The sequence below is a fragment of the Schistocerca piceifrons genome, chromosome 6 (genome assembly GCF_021461385.2).
Source record: "Schistocerca piceifrons isolate TAMUIC-IGC-003096 chromosome 6, iqSchPice1.1, whole genome shotgun sequence".
Classification (NCBI taxonomy): Eukaryota; Metazoa; Arthropoda; class Insecta; order Orthoptera; family Acrididae; genus Schistocerca; species Schistocerca piceifrons.
This window is the reverse complement of record NC_060143.1, coordinates 558091961-558112973: the sequence shown is the minus strand read 5'-3', so window position 1 is coordinate 558112973 and position 21013 is coordinate 558091961. Positions and strand designations below refer to the sequence as shown.

Sequence of the window (21013 nt, the reverse complement as noted above, 5' to 3'; positions counted from 1 at the left end):
CCATCTTATATTGCAAGACGGAATTGTTCGAAAATTCTGCTCTTAAGGGGAGGAAATAGGGGATGAAAGGCTTTTCGAAACTATGTCGCTTTTTAAGAAAATATTTATTTATATTAAAAACGGTTTAAAAAATACTACAAAACTGGTATCTCAATTCTTGGTAAGATACAAAGAAATATATGTTATGGGGTGAAAGTTCCTGTGGAAATTCCTCCACAAGAACGAGAAATACACGTTTTTTGGAAATTCGGCCATTAAGGGGTTAAAATAGGGGACTAAAATTTTTAGGAAAACATTATCTTATATGAAAAAAATTATAAAGGTAAATCTGCGACTCATGGTATTTTACTTGTCGGTTAGATTTAAAGAAATATGTGTTAGGGGATGGCGTTTCTACGGAAACAGCACCACAAGAATGCAAAGGGCATATTTAACAAAGCTTTGGACTCCAGATACTGGAATCGCTTTGTGGTCGGAAGAACATTCGGAAGAGCCCACGCTTCTACGGCCGCGTGAAAAGTTTATAAGGTGTTGCAATTTGTTAACAACATAAAAATTCGATTAAAGAAGAATTTTAAAAATATCTGTGTGGGAGGCTTGAGTTTGACTGGTCAGGGTGTGGGGATTGGGTGAGAGCGGGAAGGGTGGACGTGCAGCGTCTACACTTCTACATCTACACCTACACCCATGCTCTGCAAGCGACCGTGGAGGGTACCACGTGCCAGTACTAGGTATTTCCTATCCTGTTCCACTCGCAAAAACAGAAAGTTTTGAAACTACTGTATATAAGCCTCTACACCAGCCCGGATTTCTCTTACGTGAAATGTACGCTAGCGGCAGAAGAATCGTTCCGCACTACGTCTGAAATACCGATTCTCTATATTCCTCAATAGTGCCTAACGAAAGGAACATCGCCTTCCCTCCCGGTATTCCCATTCGTATTCATGGAGCACGTCCATAGTACTTGTGCCACGACCGAATCTTGCAGGAAGACGTCTAGCAGCATGCCTTTGAACTGCTTCGATGTCTTCCTTTAATCCGGCCTGAGAGGATACCAAACACCCGAGGAGTACTGAAGAATGTGTCGCAGTAGCGTTCTACACGCTTTCTCCTTTATAGCTGACCTACATTTTCACAAAATTATTATAATAAGACAACTCACCCTCCCTAATACCAAGATGACTTGCTGCTCGACCTGTTCCTTCTACCATGGGCAGAGGATCATATCGGTACGTTTCCGCTTGGACAATGCACCATACAACAGAACAGACAGCGATCTGTGACAGAGCTGAAGACAAACACTGATAGCCACAAGCTGTTTCGGAGCACACAGTGTAGCACTCTCTGATGGTAATGGGGCTCAGCAGCTGAGTTCCCATGTCATCGCTATGACATCGCTATTAACGATGTCGGTCGGCGTGGGATCATCGACAGTGGAGTGTGGATTAGTGGAAACGTGTCGGCTGGTCGAATGATCGCTGCTCGAAACCTGCTCCACGCCACAGATACAGGATGGTGGGGACAGTATTCCCCTCTAGTGGACATTCACCTGGACTTTCATCGAACCTGTGGTACTAATTGAAAGCATCATAATAGTAGTGGGCGACGTGAACTTTATTGCTGATTACCTTCATTCCCTTCATGTTTGATATCTTCTCTGAAGACGATGGGACATTCCAGCAGGATAGCTCGCAGTGTCTTAAGGCCAAAATTATGCTACAGGGGTTTCAGTGGTTTGTACATGAGGATAGTAAACTAACATCGATATCTTGACCAACAAATTTACCTGACCTAAACACGAAAGAATATATCGGAATCGCTATCGCGCGCCACCTCTATGCTCATAAACTACTGCCCCGCAACTATAACTGGGTAACCTGTGGGTAAACATACCTCTGGCAACCTACAAAGAGTACTTGTCGCCTCTGTTTCACCGATATCCACTGCTATAATTTGTTCGTAAAGTGAGCAACACACTATTCAGAATACGGTAAAAATATTTTGATACCTTGGTCCAAATGTCGGCACAAAATTTCAGAGTAGAAATAGAGGAATTATTCATCTTTTTCTCATTTCTTGACCATGTGACCAGGAGAGACTATAAGACATCCAACCACTTTTTTTTAAAGCTCATTTCACTTCAGCCAAACACCAGACGATTTGCCAGGAGACAGTGCGTGTCCCAGTTGCTACCGCATGGGAGTAGGATTGCAGTCAGGCAGTTACCATGACAAAAAGGGAAAACCCCGAAAACCTTGCTCGGAACCGAAGTATTGGAGCTATCATTGGTTTCGGTTGAATTTTCTCACTGTGAGAGTGTTGAGAGGCGATCTGTTGTAATTGTTAGAAACCATTCAAAAGCCAAGATCCATATACATGTTGCTCACAGATGCCTGTTACGTATGTGTGAGCAATATGTACATGGACATGGCCTGTTATAGAAGGTGCTCTGCGTTTTTAAATATCTTAGCGACGACAAACGCTTATAATATGCTAAGTTTTATCCATTTGACATCATTTGCATGAGGTTCAGCATAAAATGAACACGTTTTACTACAAAAATAGTCTAAGACGTGAAGATGACAGCTAAGCCTTTTCGAACCGGTTTCTTGAATAACGAGTATTTCTTGGCATTTGAATGGTTTTTAACTATCATTATCTTCTTTTCATACCAAATTACGTGGCGCGGCGTATAACATGTAAGAGTAAAATCCAATTTTTGCTCAAAATTAGTTGCAGTGTGCTTCACCGCTGTCTAGTGGTAGAGGAAAGTCCTGTCTGCGATTTATTAACAGCTAAGAGAGTAGCAACGCCCACGAGGATGTTTTTCGTACTAGCAGAATAATTTTAGGGTTGTCTCTTACATACGTACATACAGGTGATGAAAGATCATTAGGCCAGTTTAGTGCGATGAGGTACGATACCACAACCATACTGCCGCGTGGGTATCCCCGCCTCATTTAACTCACTCAGTGCGCTGAAGCCACCGGTGGCTATGTCGCTACTAACAGTTGTTTCAACAAGTAGTGCGCAGTCAACATTTTCAGAACATGGATTCTCAGTGTCATTGTTTATCTGAAATTGAGTTTATCTGCTAATAGCGGCTGCCTGTCTCTTCAGTTATTTAACCGTCCATTCATGCCACGTCCGATGCCAACAACAGCACTTGTGTATTTCGGTGCTCCATGTATCTCGCACGCAATTTGCATTAACGTGCCTTCTCTGCCCGCATTATGTTCTAAAGTGTTTATATCAGTTAGATAAGTTTCTAACTGTTTTTCTGCGGAACGTTTGAGAAGACTGACTTTTCTTACAGTAATGACGATAAAGAATTATTGGCAGAAAATACTGTGAATAATTCAGACAAAGTTACAACGACTACCATATACGTCAGAAGAAGACTATGACCGTTTTGTAATGGAAATTTGTGTTTTTGAGTCTCAGGTCCCACAAATGGTATCGAAGGTGGTTTTGACTTCTGTTTAAAAACAAACAGAAATGGAGGTATTAAGAAACAAAATTATAAAATCAAACTACCTAACACTAATATACAACTACAGGCCCTTCAATATATTTTGCATTTATTAGTCAAAGCAGTGGTGGACTATGCCCGTCAGAGACCTGGGACGACATAACTAACTGGAGCCCCTGATGTGCTTAGAAATTGCTCTACCTATGGTGTACATTCTGTACAAAATGAATAATATACATCTCATTGCCGACAAAAAATCAACTATTTATAACGTGTGTACTCTATACTCTAATAATTGCAATGTACAAATATAATATTGTATTCTGCCCACTCGTCTAATATAGGGTGCCTAGGAAGATGTTCTCTCGGTTCGCTAGACAACAATTCAAGCAAATCGTATTAATGTAGTTTATTACAGTAAGTTAAATTGACAATTCCTAACTTTTCGTATTCACAAAGCTGTGTCGCAAGCAAACGACGACATGCAAATAATCATTGTTCTTCGGTATATACAATTTCGTTGCAAACAAAACAATTCAGTTCACAAGTTACTGCTGTAGCGTTTGTATGAAGGCTCCTCTTCCACTCCGCCACGGCTAGGTGCTGCGGCTCTTAGATCCTCTTCGTGTAGAGGCCACTCCTCTCCTGGTGTCATCCTAGAAAGTAGGTCGTCAGCTCACTATTGGCTGACGTCGTCTCACAGCCTTCTCTGCTCTTCCGTCCTTGACCGTCGCGCCGTCTTTTGTCGTTACCCCGGAACATGTAAGGAAATCCATGAGATAGAATACGAACCAGTATTTAACACAGCAACAATCAGGCACATTGCAATGATATAAGAAGAATAGAATAACATCAGATTTTATCTTTAATGTCTGGAAACAACTAACACTAAACTAAACTTCATCCGAACAGGCCTCGGGAGGTCCAACGGTACCGACCGGCCGCCGTGTCATCCTCTCAGACCAAGGGCGACCCTGGACGCCGATACGGAGATCACGTGTTCAGCACACCGTCCTCCCGGCCGTCGTCAGTTTTCTTGACCAGAGCAGCTACTTCGGAGTCAAGAAGCTCCTCAGCCTGCCTCACAACGGCTGAGTGCACTCCGCTTGCCAACAGCGCTCGGCAGACCGGACGGTCACCCTTCCAAGTGCTAGCCCAGTCCGACAGCGCTTAACTTCGGTGATCTGACGGGAACCGGTGTTACCACTGCGGCAAGGCCGTTGGCTTGGAAACAAAGCTTCTGCAATTATAATATCACCTAGTCCCGTAACGTTACTACAAGGTAGCACATATTACTCATATTATTACAGTAAATGCATTCGTGCCTTTATTTTGCTGTAATTCTGAGAAACGTCGTAGAAACCTGTATCATTTGAAGCTTTCAATTGATAAAATGGACAGGTTGGCGAGTCGGTTTTCTTCAGGTGCCTGAGACAAGTTTGTTCCGAAAAACGTCTTCATGGGTCGGAAAAACCCGCTGTCGTTTAATAGCCTTTTCAGAAATGTGCTACTTAAACAAAGACCGCGTTGTGACAGATTTAAAGAACTATGCTGACAAAAAAATGCTAAATGAAGCGAAAATGAGCAATGAGAAGAGCACTCAATGACCCTAAAAATAAAATTTGATCAGTCGATCTAACTAAAAACCTTAAGAGGTTTGTGTCTTGCATAAAATCAGTAATGTGTTCGAAATCATCTATTGAGTCACTCAGTTACTATACTGAGACAGGAAAGAATGATAACAGAGAGTAAGCCGAAATATTGATTTTGGTCTTCCAAAACTGTTTCATCGCGGAAAACCGTAATAGGTCCCTACACTGTACAAATGTCGAAACGGCAGATACTGAGATAACCAGTCGCGGAACAGCAAAGCGCCCACAATTACATAGTAGCGGAAAGGCATCAGTTCAAGATGAGAAACTTGTAAGATTCTAGAAAGATTAAGTGAAAGGTCTTGTTTCTTTTCGAGTAGAAGTTTATCGTAGTTCGCTGGAGCAACACAGTTTTCCTATTGAATGGAAAAATGTGCGGTTCATTCAGTTTTCAGAAAGGGTCTAAGGATAGATGCAGACGACCGTTGGTATCAGTCTGTTGTGGAACTGGGGGACATAATTTACGCTCAAGAATTATGACGTTTCTTGGAAGCTAGAGTCTTCTCTGTAAGACTCGCAATGTATTCTGCAAACAAAGATCTTGCTAACTCAGGTCGCTCCGTGTCCCCTTGAAATTCACAGCGGTCTAGATAACGGCGCTCGGGTTGATGCCGTGTTTCTTCACTTCAGGAAAGCATTTGACACCGTCCCGTAATGCCACGTAGTGAAAAAATTCGAGCTTATCGAGTATTAGATGAACTTTACTTCTCGATTCAAGACTTCCTCGCGGGCAGAACTCAACATGTCGCTCTTAACGGAAGGAAATCGGCACATGTAGGTTTCGGAGTACCCCAATGGAGTGTGATAGGACCGTTACTGCTTACAATGTATAGAAAGGATAGGAAGATCTTTAATACTGTTCGTAGATGATGCGGTTGCCTACAAGAAAGCAGCAGCGCTAGAAGACAGTACAGATTTGCAGAATGTCCTGCAGGGGTTCATGAATGGTACAGTTCACGCTGAACGTCAACAAATCTAACGTGTTGCTCATACATAGGCAAAGAAATCCACTACTGTACAACTACACTATTGACGACAAATTGCTAGAAATATTATCTACTGTAAAATATCCGGGAGTAACTATACTGAAACACCGTAAGTAGAAAAGGGGCTGACACTGAAGCGTATCTGACGAACACCTGCAGCAATCTTGCGGAATTCGTCAGTTACTTGACTAATAATTTTTTTGAAAATACTGTGGGAGTAAGGTTCCACACTATCGCTAGGGAGTGGATTTAAATCAGAAAGGATGACGTAAAAATTACGTGCCGGTATTTATTTTCTGTCTATGGGTGACTTGGAATTTTTTCAAAGTATAATTTTTCTCTTACGTGTGCTACTCAGTGTGTCAACCATGTCGTGAGAATTAGTACTGTGGCGAACCAATGATTTCGATGATTATTGTCGGGTGAGGACATCCAGTAAGCAGTTAGGCAATTCTACATGTATCAGGACATGGTATTTTACCAACCGGACATATTGAACCTGACGATGGCTTTAGTGCTCACGGCTATTTTGCCATATTGCCATATCGTTGACAGACCGTAAGGCCTTCGAATGGAAACAGTTAAATCACCATATGTATACAGAGATTGCTTAGCGATGCAGCATGTTCTGTGCTATCACAATGTTTCCTGTAACGAAAATGTCCCTTTTTAAATCTGCACAAACAGAGATGTTTGCTGAAATCAACTATCTCCTTCTGATTCAGAGCATCGTAGATACTGGTGCTGAGGCTGGATCACATTGCTTCACTTCCAAGAAGAATGTACCCAAATTTGTTGTTGTGTGGTGCAAAACAGCAGAGAGTGTCGAAACGCTTGGTTAAACCCGCACCACAGAACAGGTGGTTGAAATTTTGGAAAGGGGCCAAAAATCAGCAGCTGTCTGTTACACTCGGACACATATAACTTTATTTAGTTCCCCAAACATTACAGTGCAAATTTCCGACCTTAACTATCGACTGAATATGTCACACATTATTATAGCCTAAGGGTACATCATCTTTAATTTTTAAAATGGCTGAAGGCCCATGATTTAAAACATAACTACAATAAATTTTCAAAATGCAGAAAGTGCAAGGTTTTATCCTTAAATAATATTTAAAATGAACCTGAAGGCCCAAACAAGGTACACTGCTGGGCACCGTAAATGCAACACCCTGAAGGAAGCATCCGAATCAAGTGAAATTTACACCATGGGTTTGCAGCGATGAGATATGCAACTGATTAGAATTTCAGCGCAGACGAACATCACGCGCGCCTGTGGCGCCACCTCATAGCGCCATTTAAGGCTTGGCGATTTCGACGAGTGTACGTTCGGCGCGTGTGTTTACCTTGTGGTTGTTTCACAAGACGATCAGTTATGCCTCGTAGACAACAGCGAACATCATTTGATCAAGTATCCGAGTTCGACAGAGAAAGGATAGTGGCTTACCGAGATTGTGGATTATCATACAGAGAAATCGGTAGTCGTGTTGGACGAAACCAAACAACTGTAATGCCGATATGTGACCGTTGGATGCAGGAGGGTACGACGGACCGACGTGGTCGATCGCATTCACCTCGGTGCATCACTGCACGTGCTGATAGGCTAATAGTGCGCATGGCAGTGACGGATCGCTCAGTGACATCCCGAACCATAGCACAACACATTGCGTCTGTAACGCATCATCCAGTGTCTGCGCGTACCATTCGACGCCGTTTACAGCAGAGTGGTCTGTCCGCAAGACGTCCATTGCTTCGTCTACCATTGACGCAGAACCACAGACGTCTCCGTCGCCAATGGTGTGATGACAGACGGATGTGGACGGCAGAATGGAATGACGTTGTCTTTACTGACGAGGCACGCTTCTGTCTGCAGCACCACGATGGTCGGATTCGAGTGTGGAGACACCGTGGAGAGAGGATGCTGGGCAGCTGCATTATGCACCACCACACTGGTCTTGCACCGGGTATTATGGTATGGGGCGGTATTGGCTATTACTCTCGCACGCCTCTAGTACGCATTGCCGGTACTTTTAATAGCCGGCGCTACATATCCGAGGTGCTGGAGCCAGTTGTCCTTCCTTACATTCAGGGCTCGGCCACAGCAATATTTCAACAGTATAATGCGCGACCACACGTGTCACGCATTGTCCAAAGGTTCTTCGTCAATAACCAGATTGAAGTGCTTCCCTGGCCGGCTCGCTCTCCGGATCTTTCGCCGATAGAAAACATGTGGTCCATGGTTGCTCAACGAGTGACCCAGATTACATCCCCAGCTGCCACACCAGATGATCTTGGGCAACGTGTGGAAGCTGCTTGGGCTGCTGTACCCCAGGAAGACATCCAACGTCTCTTTGACTCAATGCCGAGACGTGTGGCAGCGGTGATCTCCTACAATGGCGGCTACTCAGGCTACTGATTCAGGCAGGAACCACATGTCACAGACCTCTGTAAACGTAATCATTTGATACTGGGTCAACATGTTATCTACAAAATAAATTTTGTTGTGCTACCTCTTGTCTTTCTTGGTGTTGCATTTACGGTGGCCAGCAGTGTAAGACTCGACAAATAAGGAATTTCAATTTTTAATCGTCTGAAGGGCCACGATTTAAAAACAAAACTATAATAAATTTTCAAAGGCAGAAGGCCCAAAGCTTTATCCTTAAACAATTTTAAAAAGGAGGCTGAAGGCCCAAACAATCTAAGACAGCTGATGCCCTATGATTGAAAATTACAAGTACAATAAATTTTCAAAAGGCAGAAGGCCCAAAGCTTCATCTAGAAAAATATTTTAAATGAGTCGGAGGTCCAAACAGTGGAAGATTTGACAAGTAAGGAACTTTCAATTTTATAACGGCTGAAGGCCAATTATTTAAATCCCTACTAAAAGCATACAAATTCAAACCATCGGCTATGAGCCATTAAAATACACAATAAAACACCAATAAGAGAAGGCAGTACAGTGAACGGTGCTCAGAAGTTTCCGGGGGTCGGTCTCCACTTGAAATTGTCGTTCGCTTAGGGGAGACAGGTGTTCGGCCCAACTATATCCAATCCACCAGCAACCCAACCAAGAAACAGTCAACAGACCCACAGACAAGACAACTTGCTCTCCACCCGACCAGTACTCAAGGAAACCCAATGCCAAATCGTAAAAGGCATAGCCGCCCACAACCAAGTATGCATAATCTGTCAAAAATACACACACGTGTTGGACAGCGACAAAACAGTGAGGAAAGGACACTGCCTGAATTTTACGTCAGCGGCCAGGGCAGGTAGCTTGAACGCTAACGGCCACAAGGCAGAAAATTCCGCTGGTGCTCTTGGACGTCAAATAACCAAAATAACCTTAAACTTCACCGGATGGTGGGCAAACTTTCCCCAACTCGAACACTCGCTGTTGCTCGCGGGAATACCCCCAACAGCCAACCATGAAAACCAATGGCACAGTGTGAACAGACTGGCTTCGGTAATTAAATCACCACTCAACTTTAATGTGCTGGGTCGGTGAGCCATGAACCTCGTAGCAATTGGAACAGCTCCAACACACTGCGACACTGTGTAGAGATCGCCAGATGGGCCCGGCCCACTGCGACGCGCTGAGATTTCCTGGCTGATCCACACCAACCAACGGACTCCTCAGAGCCAGTATGCCAACAACATTTAAAATAACTTGTTAATCAATATCACACAAACTACACACAGTTTCACGAACACTAGGACAAGGAACCAGACAATGATGATGGGGGTGACTGTACAATGACATGGACGAATCACGACACGGCACACACAGCCAACCCATAAGCGATTGCCGGCCAAATACATGTCTCCCAGCAAGATCACCGACCGTCGACCAACCAAAGTCAGCGCCATTCCAATCACGTGCGTCGGCAACCGTAGGGTGAGACATGGCGGTGTGGACGTCACTGCTGCCGCGCCCTGACAGAACTCGTGCTGCGTGCCAAATCAAACACTGCCAGGTCCGAACTAACTGTTGGCGCGTTCCAACTGACTGGCAGGTCTGAACTCACTGCGAACACGCGACAACCAGGAAGTAACAGCAGTCGGAAAAGATAATACGCCAGGGCTTATATCGATAGGCACCACGGGTGCCGCTGACCATCAGGCGAGGTGGCAACTCAGTGACACCAGTAATAGAAATGAACATAACGAGGTGGTAGTACAGTAATGGCACGAGATATGGCATGAACACGAGCCACGAACAGCTCAAATGGAACATATATGTGTGCTAGATGTGTCACACATGCATGTGTACAGCATCTCCTCCTAAGCCCATAGATCTATTACAACCACAGGTGGTAACACGTGGTACTTAGTATGTGGAAAGAAATATTGTGGGGTAAAAAGCATCAACTTCCAAGAGAGGTCATGGTGGTGGGTGTGGCAAACAGGTGAAGTACATGGTACTGGAGGTGGATACGATTGGCAGAGAGAAGGGTCGAGTGTGGAGGGGGACGGAGGGGAGTTGGGAGAAATTGAATGGAGAGGTGACAGGCCAGAAGATGTACAGATAGTGGAGGGAAGAGGATGTGGAAAGAGAGAAAGGGTCTGGAGGAGACAGGCAGAGAATGGGGAGGGAGAAGATCGGCAGAGGAAGAAGGGAGGAAGAGATGTACTAACACAACAAAGCAACAGATAAGTAAAGGACAATGCCTGGATTCTCATACAGTATGTCCACAGCTATGTGGGACTGTCCAAAGACCTCTGTTAAAGACAAGAATCATCTACCTCTTTTTGCTCACTAAATACCTTTCTTTACTATTGCTGGAAGAGGAACAATCTCTGTCGAACGTCATAGGTGTCTCTGACCAGTCCAATTACTTTACCATTGATGAGCGGTTGTATTTGTTAACGATTTTCTTATGGGACAGTGATACATAAAATTTGGCAGTTTCTTGTCTAAACAGCGGTTTTATTCGTCTTGTCATTGGAAATAATGAAATTCTCCTTAAAGTGGTGGTTATGGCGTTTTGACTAATGTTCATTATGTCTCTCAGATAACAGCTGAAAAACGATAGTCTGTAGTATCCTAAAGTTATAAAAACAATTGAATAAAGTGTTGTTATATGTTACCTACACATAATATGGAAGTAAGTAATGTGTTTAAAAACGTGTGAGAATATACTGCTCAAAACAGGACCCGCAGTTGATCGGTTCTATGAGCTCTGCGCGACCTTAAACCGTCACTGTGGCTGAGTGCTACATCTCACACAATAGACTCGTGCGGAGCTGACTACCTGTGAAACTGCCACACGATTCGTAATGTAGCTTATTAAACGCAACTGCACAATGGTTTCGGCTCGAGCAGCCCATCGAGTGAGGGGTCCGTGTTGCGGTGCCAACCAGTCGCGGAGCCGCCAGCCGCCAGCCGCCAACTGCAGCCGCCGCTGCGGAGGCGGCGGGGGCGGACGTGGAGGCGGAGGCGCCGCGCCACCACAATGGCCCTCAATCACAGGTGCGGCCATTAGGCCACAATAGGCCGGCGATGAGACGCGATCGCCAATCGCGCCTCATTGAGGCCCGCCGCGTCGATCTCGCTGATCACCGGGCCGGCGGCCGCAGACGTGGCCGCTGCGGGTCGGTCGCCGGCTGCTTGATGACAATCAGGCAGCGCCTAATCGCCGCCGAACGAAATTACGCCCGGGGCCACGAACTGGCCACTGCCGCAGCGACTGCACAAACCTCTAAACGTCCGCTGCATTTCTTTTCTCCATCTGTATCTACCCTGTAGAACCCACCTTCGGCGCCTGCTCTACGGTGAGCTTGTACCACTATCTCACACCACCTGCCCCATCTCACGAGTGGCGCGTGGAGAGAACCACTGTCGGTAGATCTCAGTTGGAATCCTAACATATGTAATTTTTTCGTTGCAGTCATTTCCCGAGATGTAGAAAAAGTTGGGTATAGCATGTTGTATCAGAGAAGAGATTTTACTAAACTGTAGCGCTGGTGAGAGCACCTGTTACCCTACTGGAGGAACAACTCCATTCTCTTCACAGTGAATCACAACAATAGAGCATTTTATTAGTTCCTACTAGAATTTATTAGTTACTACTGAAGATTTTTTGCATGAAAGTATGTGCTCATTGTTGTGTTTTGTTTGCAAGTAATACTAATTTCCTTTTCTTCAGATACAACTCACCTCTGTATCTTGTAAGTTATAAGATAGTCTTCCTCAAATAATAACAGTGGCAATGTTAAACTACTACAGGGTTACTAACGGTTTGCATCAAACAGACCAATTTATGGTTCTACTACACAAAATGTATTATAAAACTTAAGTTTTAAGGGGATTTTTCTTCAATAGATATACCTAGAAAAATTAGCACACAAGTGCGATGAAAATACCAAATTGGGGGACACAGAAAAGTCAGAGTTCTAAAATAGATAACAGGTAAGTGAGTGACCGCGAGCCACGGCGCTTCCGAAAACGGCGCTGCCGATGACTCTCCGCCCCGCTGCACATTCTGTCGAAGGACAGCACTGCCCACAGAAAGCATCTCTCCTATATCGCCAGCTTCCACCACTTTTATAGAGCGCCCTGGACGATTTCGAGGGATGCAGTGTACTGGTATAGTTCGCGTTTGTACTGTCACAGGGCTCGTTGGTGTAGGGGTATGATTTCTGCTTACTGTTCGAAGAAGTACTTTACTTGGTAGACTTAAAACCGTGCTTCTTCTTTTATTCTTCTTCACTTCAAGGAGTAGACTTACAGTCTGTTATGACTTCACAACACCCAATTTTTCGTTGGGCTTCCTGTCTCACCCTTTCCTTTAGGTCGGTAGTCTGTTACTTGTCTATTCTTTCTGCCTCCATTCTTTCAGTATGCTTCTCCCACTTTGTTATCCCATACACTACTACATAATTCATGCAAAACATATTTCGTTCTTTCCCTATTTCAGACTTCTTTATTTGAGCCTTCATAGTAGTTTTACGTGGAAACCAAAAATTGGTCATGAAACCTATTTAAGCGAATAAAAAAATTTTTACATTATCATTCAGTGACAAACAGGAACCAGATGTGTACGTAAGTGTCAAAAAATTATGTAGCCATAGCCAGCTTACGCCTTTGGGTGGAAGTAAGTTCTTAAGTTTATTCTTCAAGTACGGAGAGCACCTGACAATAATGCACTGGATAAGTGAGACAAGAAATCAGCAAAGACTTTTACTATCGTTTTATAAAAAGACTAACACTCGACTCTGGGGAAAGATTTATCCAGTAGTTCTCAGTGAGCTCAGAGTTTCAGGCAAGCAGTTGACATAATTTTTGACAAAATAGGTGGATTGTTCCATGAGTTCATGTTCGTAACCATTTAATGTCAAATTAAAATTCTTTCCAACAAAAATGACTCTCCGTCACAATGCTTCAATAATTTAAATGTCCAAAATGCAAAGGGAGGAAAAACATTTTAAAGAATCAGCGAACATATATTCTTACGGCACAGAATTTATTGATACTATTAAAGCTTCCCATGTATAGGATTCCTCCATACCTACGTTCAGCAAATTACAAGAGCAAACCTCTCCCAGGAAGTAGCTCCCAAATTAGTTTTAAATGTATCGCATTTGTGCCCTTTACAATGAAGCGTTGAGTTCTGTCTCCTAGAACATGCTGAGCCTCATCACAAATCTAATCCGGCTAGCTCGCATTTTGTTCACTTGATAGATGACAGTGAGGAACTTTGCCCTTTTCTACGTCACCCATAACTCCATATACGAGTTGAGAGAGCTGAAGTTCGCTCCATCTCCTTGGGCAGAAACCATGTTGATTTTTTTAGAGGAAAGTTTTGTCCTTGTCGGAAAACATCACAGTGTTTAATAAACGATTTTTCATAATTCTACAACTGACTGATTTATTGACATATAGTTATATGTGTCTCTTCGACAATTCTTCTTTATTCCAATAGCTAGTTCCACTCAGTTGCTGCAGCGACGTACGAAAAATCACTGGTAGAAAAAGGGTACGTTCTTTCGCATACTTTCTGTGGAACTCATAGGTGATGGCTGTTGACTCCTGTTTCAGGTTCTTCGGTCGACGCTTGTTTCATGACCATTCTGGCTTTTCACCAGCACGAGTGCCTGGCATTGTCAACGTTTCACCCTCCATTGCTAGTAGTGGACTGGAATCGAGCTCGCGGCCGCAGATTATATCTACCTGGCGCACCAACGTCCAAGGGCTTTCCTTGGCCGTTTCTGGTGCTATTCTCGCATTGCTACCTGCAACGGTTGTTTGCTGCAGCACGGATAATCCAAAATCCTTTCACAATTCAGGCTTACTTCTTTCTTTTTGAAGCTATTGTGATGTTTGTATATTTTAATAGCTTCTCTGAATAAGCTGGTATTATAGGTCTTATCTCAGTAAATTTTACTACGCAATAGACACAGCGCTTGCTCTACCACGGCCGATTTCCTCACTTGCCCCAACCTGCAGTGCCAATCATGGTCGATGACCCTGGTGTTGAATGATGGTCCAGTCACTCAAACATAGGCTTTTCCGCATGTACACAGTATGCGATATATTGCCGACATTGGAAGTGGGTCGCTTTTCTCCTTTGCTGATCTGAGATCCTCTTGGATCTTGTTTGTCGGTTAATAAATAGTCTTTACACCGTGTTTGCACAACATACTGACGGTTCTGCCAGTCTCTCTGGTAATGTATTTCAGAAAGGACGTACACTACATTTCATTTTCCGATATGTCACTTCCCCGAGTTTTTGACTCTGTGTGTAATTGGAGGAGTACCCATCGCTCCTCAGAACTCATTCCAGGTGTAGTGTTACGTGTCTGTCGTGCTGCGGCTCCCACTTTCATGCCTCTTTTCTGGCTCGGGTGGAGATCTGATAGTTTGTGCAGGTATCGGTACGTGTGTGTTGGTTTTCGATACAAGCTGTGTCGCAGGTTTTCCCATCCCTGGTCACCAGCACTTCTAGGAAGCTGTTTGTCTTTTTCTACTACCATGGTAATTTTATGTTGGCATGGAGGTTGTTCAGTTGTCTTAGGAAATCACCGAGCTTTTCCTCACCATGGCTCCGCACAACGAAGCTGTCATCCACGTTTCGTACCACATCTTAGATTAACAGGGTAGCAAGTTCAGTGCCTAGTAACGCCACTAAGAAGATACAAATCAGGTTTACTTTCGATACAAGCTGTGACGGTCATGAGCTTTAGTTACCTTTCATATTTGACGTGGTGAGTTGATGTAAGCCAAAAACGCCTTTTAGACGACAAAAACACCGTTTTCAACACCTCACTGAGTTGGAACGCGTTCGTGCCACAGGGCTACGCGAAGCTGGATGTTCATTCTGCGATATTGCAGAAAGACTTGGCAGGAATGTAGCCACTGTACATGATTGCTTGTTGCCGTGGTCACGGGAATGTACGATCGGAAGAAGACCAGGCTGCGAACGGCCACGGGGAACTACAGAGATGGAAGTTCATAGTATTCGGCGTATGGCTGTGGCGAATCGTACTGCATCTACAGCAGTAGTTTGAGGAGCAGTAACACCGCAATGACACAACAAGTGTTGCAAATCGGTTACTTCAAGAACGGCTCAGAGCCAGACGTTCTGTAGTGTGCATACCACTGACCCCATACCACCGCCAATTGGGAACCCTGTGGTGTTAGGCGAAAGCATATTGGAGGGTTGGTTGGAGGTCTGTTGTGTTCTCTGATGAAAGTTGGTTCTGCCACTGATTGTTGGTTTTTTGTTAGAAGGAGGACAGCTGTGGGCATGCAACCAACCTATGTGCGTCCTAGGTCCTCTGGATCTACACGTGGCGTTATAAGCTGCCTTGCGATTCAGTATGATAGTGGGAGCACTCTCGCGGATATCCCACGCAACATGAATGCAAAAGTAACATGTTTGTCTGGTGATTCGACCTGTAGTGAAGCCATTCATGATCAGAATTCCAGTGGGTACTTTGCAACAAGATAACGCTCGACCACATACCTCTGTTTCAACCCAATATGCTCGGCAGAGGGCCGACATGTTGCCTCGGCCTGCTCGATCACTATATCTGCCTGCATTCGAGCACATGTGTGATATAACTGGACAACTACGCCATCGTCATCCACGAACAGTATTAACTGCCCCTATATTGACCGACTATGTACAACAGGAATGGAAGTCCAAGACAAAAACTCACATTCAGCACTTGTAAAACATAATGCATGCACGTTTGCATGCTTGCACTCAACTTTCTTGCTATTACGCTTGTTATTAATGTACCAGTATTTCACATTTGTAATGACATATGTTGCGTTTACATTAACCTACGATCTTACAATGTTTATCAATTAAATATGATACATAGACAAACATTTTCACGATATATTTTAGCTCTCCATTAATTGTTTTCTGGTGTTGTGATTCTTTTTCGGTTAATGTGTTGTGACTTGGCAAGACAGCCAAGCCACTAGGAGACAGCCGAAAGGCACGCGTTTAAGCTCACGTACGCTGGCGTGATGTCTGGGACAGTTAAAGGAATGGAGTCTAGTAAAAAAAGTACGGAGCTTCTGGAATACTTAACTTTAATCCACAATTGGTGAACATCGATCGGACGGTACATGCATCACAAGATAAATAGCAAATGATAATGGCGCCTTGCTAAGTTGTAGCAAATGACGTAGCTGAAGGCTATACTAACTATCGTCTCGGCAAATGAGAGCGTAATTTGTCAGTGAACCATCGCTAGCAAAGTCGGCTGTACAACTGGGGCGAGTGCTAGGAAGTCTCTCTAGACCTGCCGTGTGGCGGCGCTCGGTCTGCAATCACTGACAGTGGCGACACGCGGGTCCGACGCATACTAACGGACCGCGACCGATTTAAAGGCTACCACCTAGCAAGTGTGGTGTCTGGTGGTGACACCACATAATGTATGTGGAGCAAGTGATTCCAATTTCCATTACAATTTTTTTTGTTTACATCGCACATTTGTGATACTGACACCAACAGTCAGCTTCAGGTCATTAAAATATCTTTATAGGGAGTAGCTCGTCATATGCAGCACAGTCAACTACTGAGTCAATACCGACGTGAAGATGACTGGTTGAGCACTCAAAACTGCCCACATAATTTTATTCAAACACAATTTAGACAAATTGATTTAATGCTGAACAGTCTTAGGACTTTTAAGTCACATTGCTTTGAACTGAGCACGAGGTACCCAGTTGTGTAATCGCCTTACTTTTGTATTGAAATAATCGCTGACTGATCATCCATTTTCGCAAGACTATTTCATTTACGTTGATGAAGATAGAGAATGGGTTGAGTTTTAATGAACGCATGGTAAGTAAAGGTTTTCGTTGCTACAAGTGACAGGTGAGGGCCCACTTGACGCAGCAGATTCACTGTGATGCTCATTCATTACCTGATGGGTTGGTTGGTTGGTTGTTTGGGGGAAGAGACCAAACAGCGAGGTTATCGGTCTCATAGGGTTAGGGAAGGATGGGAAAGGAAGTCGGCCGTATCCTTTCAAAGGAACCATCCCGGCATTTGCCTGGAGCGATTTAGGGAAATCACGGAAAACCTAAATCAGGATGGCCGGACGCGGGATTGAACCGTCGTCCTTCCGAATGCGAGTCCAGTATGCTAACCACTGCGCCACCTCGCTCGGTGACCTGATGGGAATCGAAACTAGGCAGCGATCATACTGCAGCAAAAAGCGTTTTGCTTTCTCTATTTCAACAGCTGCAATTCAGTTACATTTGTGCCCCGTGATCTTCGCTGATAGTACAGCGCTACAGCCCATACAACTAAAAGCATTCGGCGATGCCATCAGCAGTTTCGAATCATTGGAAATTTCCGCAAGGGAAAATCTCTGAGGCCCCAACGTGTGCTCGTTCATAACGGAGAACACACTCACCAGTTTAGCACGTGGTCCACAAAAGTTTACTCGTCAAAAACGCCGAGAGATAGCTATTCCTCGTATGTCCATCTCATGTTTGGTGAAGGCCCCCTCACGATCGTGATTAGTGACGTACTTTCGTATGCACATACCGTCGGAAAAGCGATTGATAGTTTTTGACAGAAATTTTGCATCAGCTGAAACTACGAATTTAATAACTTTGAAGTTCTGGACGTAAGTTGAAATGCATCCCAAATTTTTATCTCCATGTAGAATCTTGTGAAAACGGATGAAACTCTACATTTCGCCTCGAGACTACGTACAAGGAAATATTATCCGTCGTATTCGAACTATTAACACCCAACTTCTGCATGTTCAACTACACTCCCCAGCTACCTTATACTGCCCTGTGAGGGATGTTACCGGTAGGAATATCATTTCATTCCATTCCTCTTCCTTTCGGAATGAGCTCGAATTTCTCTGACTTTCCTGTCGTGGTCAATTTGCGAGAATCCTTTGAGTGGAAGTAATATGCTCCTTGATGCATCGCGGAACGTTCTTACACGAATCGTTAACGTTAAACATTCCGTGACTTAGAAATACTACCTTTTAGTGCCTCCTTCACCTAAAAAAGGGAATCTCAGACGTAAAGCGCCACTTTTCTTAGGATCTCATCTTTCTCCTCGATCAAAACAAAGATCATGGAAAGGTTCCAGGTATACGATCAATAACGCGCTTCATTTTGATGATTTTCGTTTTTAAATTCGAAGGCCTCTTTTGTAAGTCTCTTAATCATCGGAAATTTTATTCAATTGCCCTTTAATGTAGATCTCCCTGCCCCTTATTGTAACATATCGTTGACCTCTTCGCTACATAATTCGCGAAATGAGGCGACCAATCAATTTGTGTGGTAGAGATCGCGTTGCCACAACAAAAACGGCAACACGAATCGACACTACAGACATTAGCAATGGTTGACTCAAATCCACCACAATCAATGGGAAGCAGCCCAAAAGACATATTTTCCCTTTCACTGTAGCAGCGCCCCCGTGCTAGGTCAAAATACTGTCGAGGATGCAACAGTTCTCTCGTCAGTGACCTCGGCTTCAGCAGTCAATGCCATCTAGTAGAACAGTGTCAGTCGAAGTCTCAGAGGAACATGTATTAATGTTGAATGTTGCACTTCAAGAGAACATTTCGTGATGGTGTGCTTCAAGTGCTGCTTTCATACTCAATGACAGTCGTAAATATTGTGAGCTCTCCTGTGGCAAAGAAGTGACTCCAGTTAAGTAAACCGTCCTATTTATTCATGTAGTAAAGTGCACTAATATTTGATCTGCTGCAGTTAAAAATCAGCCATCTCACAGAGCACTCAAAGGATTCACACCTGTGCCCAACGATTTAAGTTTCTCCTGATCACAAGAATTTGAGTTATTTGTTGGTCTCCGTAAGCGTCGGACCTACTCGCTGAACATTCCGTGCTGTAGTTCCTGCCTACCACAGACCTCTTCCTCGGTATGTTTTACTAGTCGTGTGAGATTCTGTGATTATGTGGGTCACTATGAGTAAAGTGAGGGCGAGTGACATTTTGTACGTTTACATTTCACGACGTGCCAACAATTTCAGACCTTTTATTCGTTTCTTTTATAGTGTTTGCAAGGACGCTGATAACCTCGCCGTTGAGCACTAGTAAGTCCAAAACACACACACACACACACACACACACACACATACGCACCACATGCTTTTACGAGTCGACGGTTTTTATTTAAATACTGCAGACGCAGTGTTCCGGAAATGCAAGTCTTATTTCGGCCCCAGTAATACATGACGTGTAAGCTCTGACTACAGAGAATTAATTTTGTTTGCTCCTAATTATCTACTTTACTGAAGTATGTAGCTTGGTACTTCGGTGCATCTTAATCCAGTCTTTGAATGAAGCTTCTAAACTCCACGCTAAAACTGAAATTCGGTAATTGGTCTTCTTTCCAAGGATGGCAACAAAATATCCGCTCAACGTTTTATGTTAGCACGTGTGTGCTTCTTTCCAAGAAATTTGTTCTTCGATAATCTATTGTTTACACTCAAAAGGCAATTAGACATTTACTGATAGGAAATTGTATGTAACTATTGCCTTTACCGTTTTCTAGTAAGGGCCTTCGCGCCACACACAGTGCCTTGTGATAATAATATTCCTGTGTCAGACTGGCACATATACGTTAACCTACATCTATATGCACAGTCTGCAAACCAGTCTGAAGTGAATAGCAGACGTCACTTCGCATTGCACAACATAACAGTGTTTCGCCCCATTCTATTTCTCGCGTGGAGCGCTGTAGGAATGAGTGTGTAAACGCCTTGTCCACACTTCAGTTTGGTTACTCTTGCCTTCAGTCTTCTTCCGAGGGTAATATGTAGGTGCAGTAGAACATCCCTAAACTCCCCTCTTACTTATAGTTCTCGAAACACTGCAAGTAGCCTCTAGCGGGATCGTTTTTCAGAATTAGAATGACAGACTGTCATGAGGTTTGACGACCTGTGACCAATCTAGCCTTCTTTGAATATACTCAATATCATGCAATTTTGTCATATGATGACATGGTTAGAGACGGTGGCTGTTATTTCAAGAAGCTGTCTCAACACCATCCGGTATTACTGGACAAGATCCTCCAAAACGGCAGTCTCGGGTAGCACCTGAAGAGGGCAACGAGTTACGTGGCCGACATATTGTGCCAGAGCGACACAAACATTCGGCAGTGGACCCGATTATTCCAGATGTCAACATATGATAATTCTACTCCTGTGAACGTATATTAATTTGACAGTGATCGTTGAGGTATAGGGCTAGTTTCGTTTATCTACAGATTTCTATTGAAAGAAAGCAATAGCAGAAAAAATGGCGATCGAACCATGGTTCTATTAGTAGTCTACTAAACTGTAGTTACGTAAAAGGAAACGGTTGCAGCCTAGTTACGCAAAATTATAACACTCCTGCCACGGTTAATAAAGAATGTTAACTATAGCGATTGACTTTA

At 43.9% G+C, this 21013-nt stretch overlaps 1 pseudogene; it reads right to left on the bottom strand.

Annotated features, from left to right (window-relative positions):
* Positions 1-4579: 4579 nt before the first annotated feature.
* On the bottom strand, positions 4580-4697 carry LOC124803505 (annotated as a pseudogene).
* Positions 4698-21013: the final 16316 nt, after the last annotated feature.